This window comes from Bufo bufo, chromosome 3, assembly GCF_905171765.1.
Source record: "Bufo bufo chromosome 3, aBufBuf1.1, whole genome shotgun sequence".
Lineage (NCBI taxonomy): Eukaryota > Metazoa > Chordata > Amphibia > Anura > Bufonidae > Bufo > Bufo bufo.
This window is the reverse complement of record NC_053391.1, coordinates 609,211,981-609,228,316: the sequence shown is the minus strand read 5'-3', so window position 1 is coordinate 609,228,316 and position 16,336 is coordinate 609,211,981.

Below are 16,336 nucleotides of genomic sequence, written 5' to 3'. Positions count from 1 at the left end.
TGTTTTACAGCCTTTTTAGTGCCGAAAAGTTCGAGTCCCCATTGACTTCAATGGGGTTCGGGACGAAGTTCGGGTCGGGTTCGGATACCGAACCCGAACATTCCAGGGACGTTCGGCCGAACTTCTCGAACCCGAACATCCAGGTGTTCGCTCAACTCTAGTGTAGACGCATGCACTGAGCCAGGATGTAATTCATTTGTGCCATTGAGTCCATGCTATAACGGTTCTGGTAACCACACAGGGGCCAACGACGCCTTTCACTGCTTCATACTGCGTAAGTGCACCTAACATGCATAGTGCATTACAGTAGACGCCATGCATCTCTATCCATCTCCTCCAGTGGTGCTCGAGCCATGCTACAGGTGCCACTCTCTGATCTATAAGATAATCTATAGATATCATACTAGCTATGCTAAGATGTCTGTGATCATAGGGGTCGTTGTTACAGATTGTAGGTAGTGTGGGACCACGGTGCTTAATAACCAGAAAACACCCAAAAGGAGGATTTCAAAATAGAAGACACTTGACTTAGCAGATGGAGCTGAAGGCCAAGAACAGCACATTGTACTCATGTATGATACATCGTGTGTAATGTGTCTTTAAGTTGATGCGAGATATCAGCAAAGTAACGTGCAGTGTGGATAAGGCATGGTCAGAGGTTTATTGGTTACTCCACATGAAACCAAGTGTGGTGTACTGGTAATTGGGCAGAATGTCATTGGGCATTACAAGTGAAATACATTTAGTCGGTGGTGAACTGCCCTGTGTGTTTTGTGTTATTCACTTTATACAGAAGTCCATTGGTGGCACTGGATCACAGTAAGTGAGTCAATGTGAGGAAACTGAATACAGCCAGGACAATGCTGGAGCCTGAGGAGGTGAGTAACGTAGCCACTGGACCCCAGATATGCACCATTACTGCTCTTCACCAGGCGTGTTAACAGTAATCGTTTACTGCCCTAGACCACCAGATATACCGCCATTAACCCCTTCACAGCCCTAGACTGCCAGGTATTAACAACCTTCACTGACCTACACCATCTGGGATTCTGACATTGAAGCTTTTACCGCCCTAGGGTGCCTTCACAATTGTCAGATTTGGTTGCAGGAAATATAAGTACTATGCACCTGAAAGGAGTAGTTTTGATGGGAAGCACATGGATTTCTGCAAGCACCATTCCGATCAATGGAACTGATTTTCAGCTGCAGAAATTCTCTGCAACAAAATCAGCCACATGTGAAGACATCCCTAGACTGTCAAGAAAATTGACCTCGACCTTTTCGCTCCTCGAGATCACCAGGGACACTAACACTTTCACTGCCAAAACTAGCAAGGCATGAAGATATTAATTAACCTCTTTACTGCCTTACAACAGCAGGAATACAGAGGCTTATGCAACGGGTGCCTCCCCCCAGGCCCCTCCTATAATGTAACGCAGGTATAGAAATGCCGAGTGGTATAGTGCGGCCTATATGTTTCTTAACAGATGGATATGGCTGGACCCCAGGCTTTGGCTCCAAAGCAATAAATAGGGGGAATAATTGAGGCATTGGAAAGTATAACTTGAGTCCAGACCTTGAGATGAAGTTCAATAGCATCTTTACTTTGAATAAACATTTCTTCAATCAGTTTACAGGCTTTGTCTTGGTTCCAGCAGGCTTTAGCATTAAACTGGCAGGTAAACTCAACTCTGCTATATCCTGCTGGCATAGGTGATGACTCTTTCAGTTCCGGCTTGTGTCTGGGATAGCATGGCTCCTAAACCTTTCTTACCTGCGTCAGTATAGAGGCAGAATGACAGGCTATAGTCAGGGTACCCCAGGACTGGTGGCTCTGTAAGTTTTTCTTTTAACAGTTGGAAAGCGGCCTCTCGGTCTTAGTTCCACTCTACCGGTATCTTAGCATTCTGACAGCCTTTGGAGTGATCCTTCAAAAGCTCCTGGATAGGCTCGGCAATTTGAGTGAAGTGCGGGATAAATCTCCAGTAGTAACTTGCAAATCCAAGAAAGCTCTTGACTTCTTTGACTTGGCAGGCTTGTTACTGCAGCTATTTTATTGGGGTCCCATTTTACACCCTCCGTACTCACAACATGTCCCAGATATTTCACTTGGGGCTTCAGTAAGTGGCACTTTGAAGGCTTTACTTTCTGGAACACCTCTGCCAAGTGCTGTAAATGCTCTTCGTAAGTCTTGGAGTAGACGATCACATCATCCAAGTACAGCAATACAGTCTAAAAGTTTTTGTGTCCAAGACATCTCTCCATGAGTCTCTGAAATGTCCCAGGGGCATTGCACAGCCCGAACAGCATGTAGTTGAACTCGAACAAACCCATTGGGGTAGTGAAAGCTGTTTTCTCTTTATCTTCTGGTGCCATGGGGACTTGCCAATAGCCACTGGTTAGATCTAGGGTTGAGAAATAAGCAGCAGATCCCATGGCTGTTAGAGACTCCTCAATATGTGGCAGGGAGTATGCATCCTTGTGCGTAATGTTGTTGATCTTATGGTAATCCACACAGAAACGGATGGTTCCATCCTTCTTTTTTACCAGGACCAGAGGGGCAGCCCATGGGATGTGGCTGTTCTGGATGACGTTAGCTGTCTTCATATCCTGAACTATCTTCTTCACCTGCTGGTAAAGGGCTGGAGGCACTATATCTCTCTTTGATGGGAGGATGAGTGCCGGTTGGAAGAGTGTGCTGTATTAGGCTAGTTTGACCATAGTCCAGGGGGTATTTGCTGAAGACTTGGTGGTGTTCCTTGGCTAAGTCCAACACACCTTTGATCTTTTTGGCAGAGGTTGTGGCATCTCCAATATGTAGTTCGGCCCACCAGGGCTGCTCAGGTGGGTCTTTGGCTGCATCGGCTGTTTGAAGCGATTGTTGTGCAGCAGCAGTAGGGGGATCCAGGACATCTTGCAGACTGACGTGATATAGACTCGCCAATGGATAGTACTTTAATTCTACAGCTTCATCGCTTAGTGTCACGAGTTGGAGGTCCCAGGAGAGACCACCGCGTCGTCAAGCAATAAACGGAAATCAGGTACAGACACATAAGAGTTTATTGCATAAACAAAAACCAGGGAAGGCAGCACAGACAAAACAAGAGCTCTATGTACCGTCAGCACAGTGGGAGAAAACCCCCACTGCGCCACTGTCTAGTAATACTCCAGAGGGGCGTGACTAAACAACTCCTGGTATTCACTAGAGCCCTAGATGGTAGGGTTAGACTTTGCCACAGGAAGTTGCCAGGGTCCACTCTGGAGCGTGAACTAGACAGTGACAGCAGGAACGAATGGACAACAGGTACCAGAAGGTACCGATGGCACATAGGCAAACATAACAGACAGGCAAATACAAAACAGGGCAACTAATAATACAAGCAGGAGTTCACGCAAGGGAGCAGGAGTGGCAATGAGCAGAGAAGGACTTGCTCCACCAGTAGTAAACTGCATGGCCTTGCTCATGCCACTCTGCTGCAAAAGCTTGCTGAACAGAGACATATAACATAACAAACATAACTGGCATAACAGATAACAAACACAGGAATGAGGACGGGAGAGAACGTAAATGAACAAGTAGGGAAACCCACAGAGCACAGGCAGACAGACACGGATCCCATGGGTCAGCAGCATGGGAGAGAGAGTACAAACCAGGAGCAGGACAAGACAACACACACCAGGAGAGCTGACCCAGAACTGAGGAAACCTCAGCCTTATATACAGGTTCCATGGGTGCAGCAGAAGCCACACCCATGGAGCAGACAGAGGATTAACTCTTAATTGGAACATAGGGGAGTTAACCCATACAGAACCACAAATAGCACACAGAAACAAAACTTCAGCGAGGAGCGCCGAACGAGCAAGGACGGAAGGTCACAGCCAGAGGTAACGACTGTGACACTTAGATTGACCAAGTGTATGGGTACATTTCCGTGCAAAAAAGTGACCAAGCTCCTAGCTGCTAGGACAAGGGGATGATCTTGTAGATGCAGGGGTTCCACAAGGGCCGGGTAATCCTGACCTGGGACAAAGATGCAAGCCTTGGACCGTATCAGGGTCTCTTCTCCAGGCTGGAGTCTAATAGGCTGAGCATCCTTGATGTGAACACGGCAGATTTCACCCTGTTGGTTGCTGAATTTTTGTTGGGCAGCTAGCACCTGGATGGTCTGGTTTATGACGCGTTGAGTTACACGGGGTGCGGTCAGCAGGGTTTTCTGCAAGGTTTCGAGCACTTCAGTGTAACAGTTGCTGAGTACATTTATCCCCAGGACCACAGGGCAATTGTCATCTTCCGGGAGCTAAATCACGACTACCGCTTGGTGTGGGAGTTTGGTATCTTCAATCTGTAAGGTAGCTTCCCAATAGCCTAATATAGGCACTGGTTGGCCATTGATAGCTATGATGTGGAGCCAGGAATCCAGAGGTTGTGTCAGGTGGGCTCCATTCCGGCATCTTTCGAATGCAAATTGACTGGTGGTAGTCACTTGAGATCCAGTATCAATTAAAGCAGGAAACTTCAGTCTGTTAATGCCAACTTCAACCACGGGGCGGGCACCCACATACTTAGGCATAAAGGCAGGATCTTTGGGGCTTAGTATTCTTCCTCCCAAGGGGCAGTCCTTGACCTCAGGGAATACCCGTTTAACTGCCAGTTGTCTTTTTTCGGTGTGTCCATGCTTCTGACAATGCAGGCAAACACACTTCCTGGTGTCTTGATACCCGGGGTCTGGCAACCTACCGGTTGGCCGGCACTGATCTTCTCATGGACCGGGTGAAGGACGGTCTCTTAGTGGGGAAGTCCCTTTCTTAGCCTTGGGCTGCTGTTCCAGTCGCTCTAGCTGCTTTCTCATCCTCTCCATATTCTCAGCTAGGAGGGAGACTTGAGCAGTCAGGGCTGCGACGGCATCTGGGACGGGTGCCTGAGACCCATGCTCAGCTATCTGGCCGCAGGCAGCAGGCCGTCATGCGGGCCATGCCTTCTTGTCTTCGGGGAGTTCAGATTGGTGACTTTCCCCCAGGATGCTGACGTTTGAGGGATTCGTCGAGGACATCTTCAATAAACTGCTCTCTGAGAGTTTGATCTTGTCTCTCAGCTTCACGGGGATCGATGTGGATAACATCCCACAGAGCTTATTGCAGTGACAGGGCAAAGTCTCCTTTGACTGCTGCCACTTTCCAAAGAAGGGCATCTTAAGCTTAAGCTCGGAGGCGGTCCTAGTTTTAAAGGTGGCACTGATTCGGTCTAGGATCTGCTCAGCTGTTTTTAGCTCTGGCTGAGGCTAGGACTTGACCTCCCAGAGTGCAGCTCCCTGTAATTGGCCAATCAGGATTTCCACTTTCTGGTCCTGCGATACTGGATATAACTTAAAGGTGGCCAACATTTTATCACAGAATTCCCTGAGTGAATGAGGTACTTCTGAATAACGTGGGAGCCAAGGTGCCCTAAAGTAGTATGGCATACTAAGAGGCATGATGCAGGTGGCTGCAGCTGCTGCTGATTGATCACTGCGGTCCAAGTGGGTGCTATCTTCACTGTCAGACATGGCTTTTGATACACTATAACAGACTAGAGGGGTCAGCGTAAGCTAAAATGCAATTTAAGTACACGTTGCTATGGGCAATGGCAGCAGAATTGGTGCATGGCTCCTTTAATAGTCACTGTAAGTGCCCAATTTTGGAGTGTATGATACTCTGGCAGGAAGATTATAGCCCCTAACAGTCTCTAGCAAGGTCATTTTCCCCAGCAGTACTCACTCAGACCTGTGGACATTGTTTCTCAGGATCCCGGGAAGAAGGAACTATGTTTTCCCTTTTCCAAGATGGCTGCCGCTTCTACTTCCTGCAGGGGGTACCGTTGGTTTCTCTGTCCTCCTGGGAACTTGTACAGAGCACTTTAGTTCCTTCTGCTGTAAGAATGGTTCCTCTGTGGAGGCGGGCTATTTGGTTCCCTCCCTCTGCTGGGTGGATGTCTTCCTCTCAACACACAATGCTGAAATCCAAGATGGCCGATTAACCCCTGTTTTGCCACAGTGCTGCAATTGATGTGGATTCACACTCTCCAGCAGTAAGTAAATGCAATAAAGTCTCTTGTTAGGGGTTTTACAGATGGGGGGCCTACAATAGTTAGGCACAGAAGTATTTTGAATCCTGTTCGTGATGCCAAAACTGCAACAGGTGCCTCCCCCCAGGCCCCTCCTATAATGCGACCCAGGTGTAGGAATGCTGAGTGGTACAGTTCGGCCTATTTGTTTATGTGTCACGCCGCTCCTACCTGGATACGGCTGGTCCCCAGGCTTTGGTTCCAAAGCAATAAACAGGGGGAATAATTGAGGGATTGGAAAGAATAACTTGAGTCCAGACCTCGAGATGATGTTCAATGGCAGCTTTACTTTGAATAAACTTTTCTTCAAACAGTTTCAAGCTTTGTCTTGGTTCCAGCAGGCTTTAGCATTAAACTGGCAGGCAAACTCAACTCTATATAACTGCTATATCCTTCACTCACTCTGCTGTACTGACAAGCTGATTTGGTAACTTGGCTTCTTCTTTATGCTGCACTTCACTTTTTAGTCAGATTTATCTTCAGCCAAGGAATAGGTTAGAATCCTGGCAGCTCCAACATCGAGTCTCAACCAGCAGAAAGCAGAACTGCCCCGCTTTCTTCTGGTAGCAAGCTGGACTGGCCCACTTCTGACCAAAGAATAGGAGAATGGAATGGTGAGTTCTATTCTATTTAACTATAGCTCTGCCGTGTTTGCTGCCACCTGCTGGTGAACCAGGCAAATTACATAAATAGTTACACAACATAATAATAATAGTAATTATAATAATAATATTTATTTATATAGCGCCACCATATTCCGCAGCGCTTTACAAATTCATAGGGTTCATGTACGAAACAAAACTAACTGGCTAATATTCAACTGAAACACTAGGAGTCAGGGCCCTGCTCGCAAGAGCTTACAATCTATTAGGAATTGGGGGTAACACATAAGATTACACATAACATTATTAGGAATACACCGTTTTGAGAGACCTGGAAATAAATATATAAGATGACATGATATTAGACCATTAAAGACAGTAGCAGGGTGCCGGAGTGGTAACACCACTCTGAGGTGTTACACTTAGAGGGAACATTCCCGACAATGCAGGTGAGATTACGGGTGGATTGTGGCCGGTGGTCTCATATTGTTTTCCATAGTGACAAATCTTTAGTCAATGGGCAGTAATAATTGTATTACAGCAAATACCTGCAACATGTACCAACCCTGATTGGAAACTCAAGGTGAAATGTTAACCAGAAGACTGGAAGCGAGGTTTTTTAGGATATATTACTCCATTTGCAGCTATACATAAGAGTAGTGGTTTATAGACCATTGTGAATTCCAATGTTATGCACAGTTATGTCTAAGTGTCTATGTCAGTGTTTAACTATTGCCATCACAGAATTAAAATACCTTCAAGCATATGCTGGAAAATCCAATTGCATTTTTCCCGTAAGAACATAATGAAAATGGCACAATTATTACTTATCCGAACCCATTGAATGTTTAATGATAGTTATACTTAAACAATGATGAATCAAATGGCATTGAGCATGGATCCCAGTGACCTGGACTATTACAGTATGAGGCAGCCGGCTGGAATGGTTCTGTGTTCCCCTAGGAGAATGCAGGAGAAAGTAATTGCTGTATAAGAAAGTCAACCTGCATTGCTGTTTTTCAGATGAAATACAATGAAATCATTGATGTGTTCACACTTCCTTGACCTAAAGACAGCGAGAGGAAAGTTAAGGTCATGCAGAGGAATAGAGCACACAGCATTTATCAAGCAGTGAGGCATGTCCCAAAGGAACGTCTTTATCTACATATTTATAACATGTTTATAGGGTATGACAGACGCATTGACAACAAAGGGCAAGGAGAATATGATGTAATGAAGACAGTACATGACTTATTTATCAAAGTAAACTGATGGCAAAGCTCATACAAATGCCAGGATAAAGAGACGTGTCATAGCAGAAAATCATAAAAGGGGATGAAGGATGATAAGACTGTAACAACCAAACAATTTAATGACGCTGATCCTTGGGCTAATGCAGTTTTCTTGTAGGCTTCGAAACAGTCTCAGTCATGAAAAGAGAAGGAGCAAACAAGATTACACAAGGAAGAAATGATTTACAATGGTCTTACTTATTCTATTTCATTATACAAAGGAGAAGACTGTAGTGGGAATCTGGACCACCAGAGGTGTAACTTGAAGCTCAAAGACCCCAAGGCAAAATCTGTAACAAAGCCCCCAAAGTTTGCTACTCATAGCAGTAGGCTTCTCATATGGGACATAAACCTTTAGGGCGCCTCCAGGCTCTAGGGGGCCTTGGGTTGGCCAGAAATATTCATTCATTGTCAGCTAAACGAACAGCTGACAGTCTTCTCTCCTGACGCCCTCCTGGCTCCCCATAAACATTCACATTCTGCTAAAACGAACGTGTACATGCTTTTAATGGGGAGAGTGGAGAAAGCCACTGCTGGTGGCGACTTGTCTCCCAGGAGAACAAAAGGATTGGGCGAAAGTATTAATATTCTCCTCCCCAACATCATCTTTGGGGGAGAGTCAGGAGCTCCCCACGTGCTGTAGACTGCCAGTTTAACCAGCCATTCTTGGTGGGTTCGGATGACCTCAAGTGAAACTGCAACCTCTATATAGTTAGAGCTCATGAATGGCTGCTGTCTGGAAAGCATCCCTCCATGAGCTGTGTGGGGGATTTACCAGGTTTCCAGGAAGTCTGCAAAAAATTGCCATTTTCCAGAAGCCTCCCGGACGTTCGGGGAGTATTGGCATATATGAGTTATGTCTCTGCTAGATACCTTAAGTAACCTATGCTTAGTACTAGTATCAGTGAAATATGAGCTTAACAGGGTTTTCTAGAAAGAAAATATTGATGACCTATCCTAAGGATAGATCATCAATATCAGGTGGTTGGCGGTCCCACACCTGGCACCCTCACTGATCAGCTCAAGTAAATGCTGTGGCCTCTTCAAACAGCTCACTGATGGTGGTTCCATATCCCTCACGATCAGATATTGATGATCTATCCTGAACATAGACCATCAATATTAAACCCTCAGAAAAGCTTTTAACAGATACCTCCAGGCAAAAATAATTTCACAATTTCACATTTTTCCAGAATACACAAGTGTATTAGGAATGTGAAGCCTTTGTTTCCGAAGTTCAGCATTTTTTTTTTCTCCAGATCTGTCAATGTATTTTTTTTTACTTTACGCCAGGCCATGTGTGTGTTAAACTCAATATCTCCTGGGCCTGCAACATGGTCTCCCTTTCTTCTATCTGAAATTACAAAGCTGCTTAATTCTTCAGAATGTTCCCTGGGCTCCCTCCTTCCCTCATGCTTCTGTAGGTCACTATAATTGTTCTTCCAATGACTTTTCCTTTTGGCTTCCTATTGGATGGATCACAAGTTATACAGAAAAATGGAGACAAGTAGAGGTAATGCTTTGCGGAAATCTTAATGCCCTTGCCCATAGACAAGCTTAGTCATCCAAGAGAGAAGATTCTTTTTAACTGGCACCCCCCTATCCCCTGAGCATGTGGCACCTAATGAAAGAATTATACTCATTTGCTCCACTCCACTATGTTCCTGTGCCCTGGCAATTTTCTGGCTTGGATTCCGCCAGTAACTGGCCTTAGCTGTCGTATGTTCGCAAGCAGTATGGTGAACCAGTAGTGATATGCTGCTTGGGGACACGTCACCATTGAGTCAGGTCATTGGCTAAAGTAGTGCACATGACTCTGTCCATACACTGTTTGAAAGTTAAGAAGCTGAGGGCTGGAAGATTGACTAACGAAGTGCTGAATCGGTGGGGAGCAAGTGAGTATGGTTCTTTCATTGGATGACATATATTGGGGAAAGGGGGGGGGTGTCTAATAAAAAAGGGCCAAATCCCAGAAAACCACTTTAGGTCCTAATGGGACTATTATATGCAAATATATAGAAGCTCAACCTCTTTGCAGTCCTGTTTGTGGGATGGTTACATAAAAAACGGGACATCTTCTTACTGAATGAGTCCTCCTTTCACCTGGGTAAAAAAAAGAGGATACTCTAATGGTAATTATAGATTTATCCTACTTTACTTTTCTAATTGAAATATGTCACACTGATTGTATGTATATAAAACCTTGCTGTATATTTCACTGAAGGTACAATATTGTATGAAGATCTGTCTGACATCTCTTACATGACTGGGAAAAAGACGTAAAGCAAACTGCAGCAAAACATATAGATTATAGCCTCAAGTTTCATCAGACACTTGACTGTAGGCAAAAAGTTCCAAATGTAAAATCAATAAAAATAGCCTAAAAGCAATATGTACACTGCATTGCAATTATATGCTCAATACATTATAGTAAACAACTGAACATTTTATTAGATTCTGCAGGTTAGGTATAATGTGTTTTAGCATATATGGTATTGACAGAAAGATGTCCAAAAATACCATGGACTGGGGGAAAATGTATGTAAGTACCGTATTTTTCAGACTATAAGACGCACCTAGGATTTGGAGGAGGAAAAAAAGGACAAAAAATATTTTTCATCACATCTAAGAGCAGACCTCCAAATCAGACTCCCATTCTTCATCAGACCTTAAATCGAACCCTCATTAGACCCCCCAATTCAGACCCCCATTATTCATCAGACCCCAAAACCAGACCCCTAAGCTCCAACAATCTCAGATCAGACCCCCAACCTCCATCAGCCTCTGTACAGGCCCCTAAACTTCCATCAACCTCAGATCAGAATTTCACCAGACCCCCCAGCCTCCATCTACCGCAGCGCAGACCCCCATTAGAAACCCCAGCCTCCATCAGCCTTAGATCATCCCCCCATCAGACCCCCCGTCTCCATCAGCCTCAGATCAGACCCCCAGCCCCATCAAACTCAGATCAGACCCCCAATCAGCCTCAAATTAGAGCCCATCACACCTCAGATTAGATGTTAAAGAAATAAATAAATAAACTAACTTGCTTTCTCCAGATGGCGCTGCAGATCCAGGACTCACCGCTCACTGTACCACTTCTTCCAGCCCGTGCTGCAATTTCAACAGGCGCCTTCCCCTAGGGCCCTCCATAACGCAACCCAGGTGTAGGAATTCCGAGTGGCATAGTGCGGCCTAAAATGTCTCTTTATGTGTGTCATAGTGCTCCTACCTGGATACAGATGGACCCCAGGCTTTGGCTCCGAAGAAATAAATAGGGGGAATAATTGAGGGATAAAAGAATAACTGAAGTCCAGACCTTGAGATGAAGTTCAATGGCAGCTTTACTTTGCATAAACATAGTAACATAGTATATAAGGCTGAAAAAAGAAATCCATCCAGTTCAGCCTGTTATCCTGCAACGTTCTCCAAAACGGTTTACAGGCTTTGTCTTGGTTCCAGCAGGCTTTAACATGAAACTGGCACACAAGCTCCACTCTGCTATATCTGTTTCTCTCTGACTCTGCTGTACTGTGTAACTCAGCTTCTTCTGTATGCTGCACTTAACTTTGTAGTCTGACTCTAGGTTATGCCAGGGAATTTTCCTCCTGGCTCCTGAGGTTTCAAGCTTTGCCCTCCATGGCCAGCAGAACTTAAGGTGCTCTGGCTGGAGTGGGCGCATCCAGCAGAGACGTGCCCCTGCGCACCCTTCCCTTAGCAGGGGGTAAGCTAGACTGACTCTAACTTCTGCCCCACCCTTCCTGCAGGAAATAGGACTAGCCCACTCCTCTCCAGAGGGGGGTGAGAATGGAATGGTAAAGTCCATTCTATCTAAGTACAGCTCTGCCGTGTTTGCTGCCACCTGCTGGTGAACCAGGCTTATTACATGAACATAAAAGTTTCAAACAGATTAGGAATGCACATTGTGGAGTACCTGGAATAAATACATAAGATGACATGAGGTTAGACCAATAGCAGCAAGGTGCAGAAGTGGTAACACCACTCTTTCTCAAGCAGTGTGCACGATGCATGATCATACAAAAAACAGGACATAAATATAACCCATAATCCCCAACATAAGGTGCAGACTTATAATACAAAATGTTACTATTCATCTATACTGGCATACAAGATAACATCCTCTAGGAAAGGAGTTGCAGGAGAATAAAGCTCCCCATCCAGGTGTCCCAACGCATTTCTCCTTTAAAGGGTTAGGCCTCTTGCACACGAACGTGTGCACCCCGTGGCCGTGCTGTGGCCTGTAAATTGCGGGCCACAATGCACAAACACTGACTGTGGGGCAGCCGCAGCGGATCACGGACCCATTTACTTTAATGGGTCCGCGATCCTCCCGTTCCGCAAAAAGATAGACATGTTCTAGCAGACATGTTCTATCTTTTTGCGGAACGGAAGTACAGGATGAAACCCCATGGAAGCACTCCGTAGTGCCTCCGTTGGGTTCCGTTCCTTGCTGCTGTTCCGCACCATTCTGCATCTCCAAATTTGCGGACCCATTCAAGTTAATTGGGTCCGCATCCGTGATGTGGAATGCCCACGGAACGGCGCCCGTGTATTGCGGATCCGCAAATGTGGTCTGCAATGCGGCCACGGAGCGCACACGTTCCTGTGAAAGAGGCCTTCCTCAGATGCCACCACAATAGACATATAAAAAACATGACAGGCACGTTATAAATGTCGTTCCAATTGATGCTAGAAATAAACCAGACAAAGAAATGCTCCAGATAAGTAATCACAGGTTGTGTGGTCAAATGATCAGAGCAATTGGTACGTTCCTTGCATTCAGGGCAAGAGAGATCGTCCAAATACTTCCAGATGGGGAGATTAGGTCCTCTAGTATGAATCTGATGTTTATACAGGGAGGGCCATAGATGCCCGTGATAAGAACATAGTCCTGCCACTTTACAAATCACTAGTCAGACCACACATGGAGTACTGTGTACAGTTCTGGGATCCTGTGAACAAGGCAGACATAGCAGAGCTGGAGAGGGTTCAGAGGAGGGCAACTAAAGTAATAACTGGAATGGGTGGACTAAAGTACCCAGAAAAATTGTCAAAATTGGGGTTATTCACTTTAGAAAGACGACTGAGGGGAGATCTAATAACTATGTTTAAATATATCAGGGGTCAGTACAGAGATCTCTTCCATCATCTATTTATCCCCAGGACTATGACTGTGACGAGGGGACATCCTCTGCGTCTGGAGGATGGAAGGTTTGTACACAAACATAGAGGATGATTCTTTACTGTAAGAGCAGTGAGACTATGGGACTCTCTGCCTGAGGAGGTGGTGATGGTGAGTACAATAAAGGATGTATGTATTTTAGAGTGTAATAATATTACAGGTTATTCTACTAGACTTCTGGAGAAGGGTCGTTGATTAAGGGAGTTATTCAGGTTGCCTGACTGGAGTCGGGATCGGGAAGGATTTTTTCCCCCCCATGAAATGAGGAACATTTATTTCTGTCTCATGAGAGTTTTTGCCTTTCTCTGGACAGGCTGAAGTGGATGGATGGATGTCTTTTTTCAGCCTATGTTACTATCTTACAGTTGTAACACCCCAGAGTTGTGTTACTAAATGCTTTTACCCCGCTACAACCTGTTAAGAGTATTTACATTGTCATCTTGTGTAATTTCACATCATATTCTCACCATTGTGCATTCTAAGCCTTGTTAAATATATATTGCTGTAATTTCCATGTTCACCAGCAGGTGGCAGCAATGTTCTAGCAGGGACTTAGTTACAGTTTAGTGTTTCTAGACTGGAATAGTACATTCCAGTTTAGCTCCCCCCTCTATGAGCAGAAATGGGCTGCGCCCACTTCCTGCCTCATGGGGAGGGAAGGAAGTTAAGTTAGTGTGTGCCAGCCACCCCGGCTAGGGGAGGGCTGTGCGTGTAGGAGCTCCCAGTTATAGGGATCCAAAGCCAGGATCTTGTCTCGGCTGAGACATTGATCATCATCCCCAGCCTGAGCCTTGCAGCCTCAGCTGGAAGAAGCAAGCAGACAACTCCAGTTCCAGGAAGAAGCATACCCTGTGAAGATAGCTGTGAGTAAAGTCCAGAGACCCCAGGAGAAGCCATATTCCTCCTCAGCTAGTCAGTCCCCATACAGCAGAAGATAGAAAGCGCAGAAGCTAAATTCCTGCCACAGTTTAGAGCTAACAAGCAGATGTCCCTTCCTGCAAAGCTCCAGGTGCATGATAGAGCAGAAGCATAAATTCCTGCCACACATTGCCAATACCTGCTGGGACCTAAGACTAATTCTGTACCTTGCTTGGATGAAAGCTACAACCAGTAAAGACAAGTTGCAACTTTACCCAAGGTCTGGATCTCGATTACTGCTGCAAATTCCTCTATTACTCCTACTAGCACCACACTAAATTTATTGCAAGTGAGCCAGGATCCAGGAGTCCAGCCGTACCCAGGTAGGAGACACTGTTGACACCATTACTACTACCATACAGAGACATTACCCCACTCTGGCATTCCTAACCTGGTACGTGAGTTACAACACCTTAACCACCTCCCGTCCGCCCATAGGATATAAACGTCTGGGAGGTGGATCTCTATTTCTGAATGGACGTTCCAGAACGTCCGTTCAGAAACTGCAGCTGCACGCTGATCGTGCAGCTGCTGAGCGGGTTGCCCGCTGTCAGTGACAGCAGGGCAACCCAGAGAGAAGGCGGGGACAGTGCCCAGGTATCCCTGCCTTCTAGATCGCTGCATACACAGCACTCACCGAGCCCTGTGTATACAGAGCAGGAAGCGCTATGCGCTTCCTGTTCCGGCCCGGCGGTCATGTGATCGCCGGGAACGGAGAGTGCAGGAGCTATGTGAGATCTTTCAGAGACCTCGATCAGCCTTGCTCTGAGGCTGTACAGCGCTGTATTGCACAGTACAGCCTCTCTGGGGGGTGTATTTCCCCTGTAACTGGGGCTACTATGTCAGCCCCAGTTACAGGAGAAATCAACAGTGAAAAAAAAAAGAAAAAGTGAAGTAAATGTCCCCCAGAGGTCTTGTATGACCTTATGGGGGACGAAAAGTGTAAAATAAAAAAAATAAAAATAAAGTGTTGAAAAAATAAAATAAAAAAAAGGTTTCACATTTAAAAAAAATAATTCCCCAAGTAAGGAATAAAAAAAAAAAATGTTAAAAATAGAAAAACTAAAATAAAATAGACATATTTGGTATTGCTGCATCCGTAAAAACCAGCTCTATAAAAATATCACATGACCTAACCCCTCGGGTGAACACCGTAAAAAAAAAAAAAAAAACGGTGTCAAAACAAGCAATTTTTGTCACCTTACATCACAAAAAGTGCAACACCAAGTGATCAAAAACGCGTATGTCCCACAAAATGGTACCAATAAAATCGTCACCTCATCCCTCAAAAAATGAGCCCCTACATAAGAAAATCTCTCAAAAAAAACCAAAACTATAGGTCTTAGAACATGGAGACACTAAAACATCATTTTTTTGGTTTCAAAAATGCTATTATTGTGTTAAAGTGAAACAAATAAAAAAAAGTATACATTTAGGTATTGCCGCGTCCGTAAAAACCAGCTCTATAAAAATATCACATGACCTAACCCCTCGGGTGAACACCGTAAAAAAAAAAAAAACTGTGTCAAAACAATCAATTTTTGTCACCTTACATCACAAAATGTGTAACACCAAGTGGTCAAATACGCGTATGTCCCACAAAATGGTACCAATAAAACCGTCACCTCATCCCGCAAAAAATGAGCCCCTACATAAGAAAATCTCTCAAAAAATAAAAAACTATAGCTCTCAGAACATGGACACATTAAAACATAATTTTTTTGTTTCAAAAATGCTATTATTGTGTAAAACTTTAATAAATAAGAAAAAGTATACATATTAGGTATCGCCAAGTCCATAACAATCTGCTCTATAAAAATGTCACTTGACTGAACCCCTCAGGTGAACGCTGTAAAAATAAATAAATAGAAACTGTGCTAAAACAACCAATTTTTTGGTCACCTTGCCCCATAAAGTGTTATAATGAATGATCCAAAAATCATATGTACCCAAAAATAGTAGCAATTAAACTGGCACCTTATCCCCTAGTTTCCAAAATGAGATCACTTCTTGGGAGTTTCTACTGTAAGGGTGCATCATGGGGCTTCAAATGGGACATGGCATCTAAAAACTATGTAGAGTTCCTTTCCTTCTGCGTCCCTGCCGTGTGCCCATACAGCAGTTTATGACCACATGTGGGGTGTTTCTGTAAACCGCAGAATCTGGGTAATAAATATTGAGTTTTGTTTGGCTGTTAACCATCTATGTGTTAAAGAAAAAA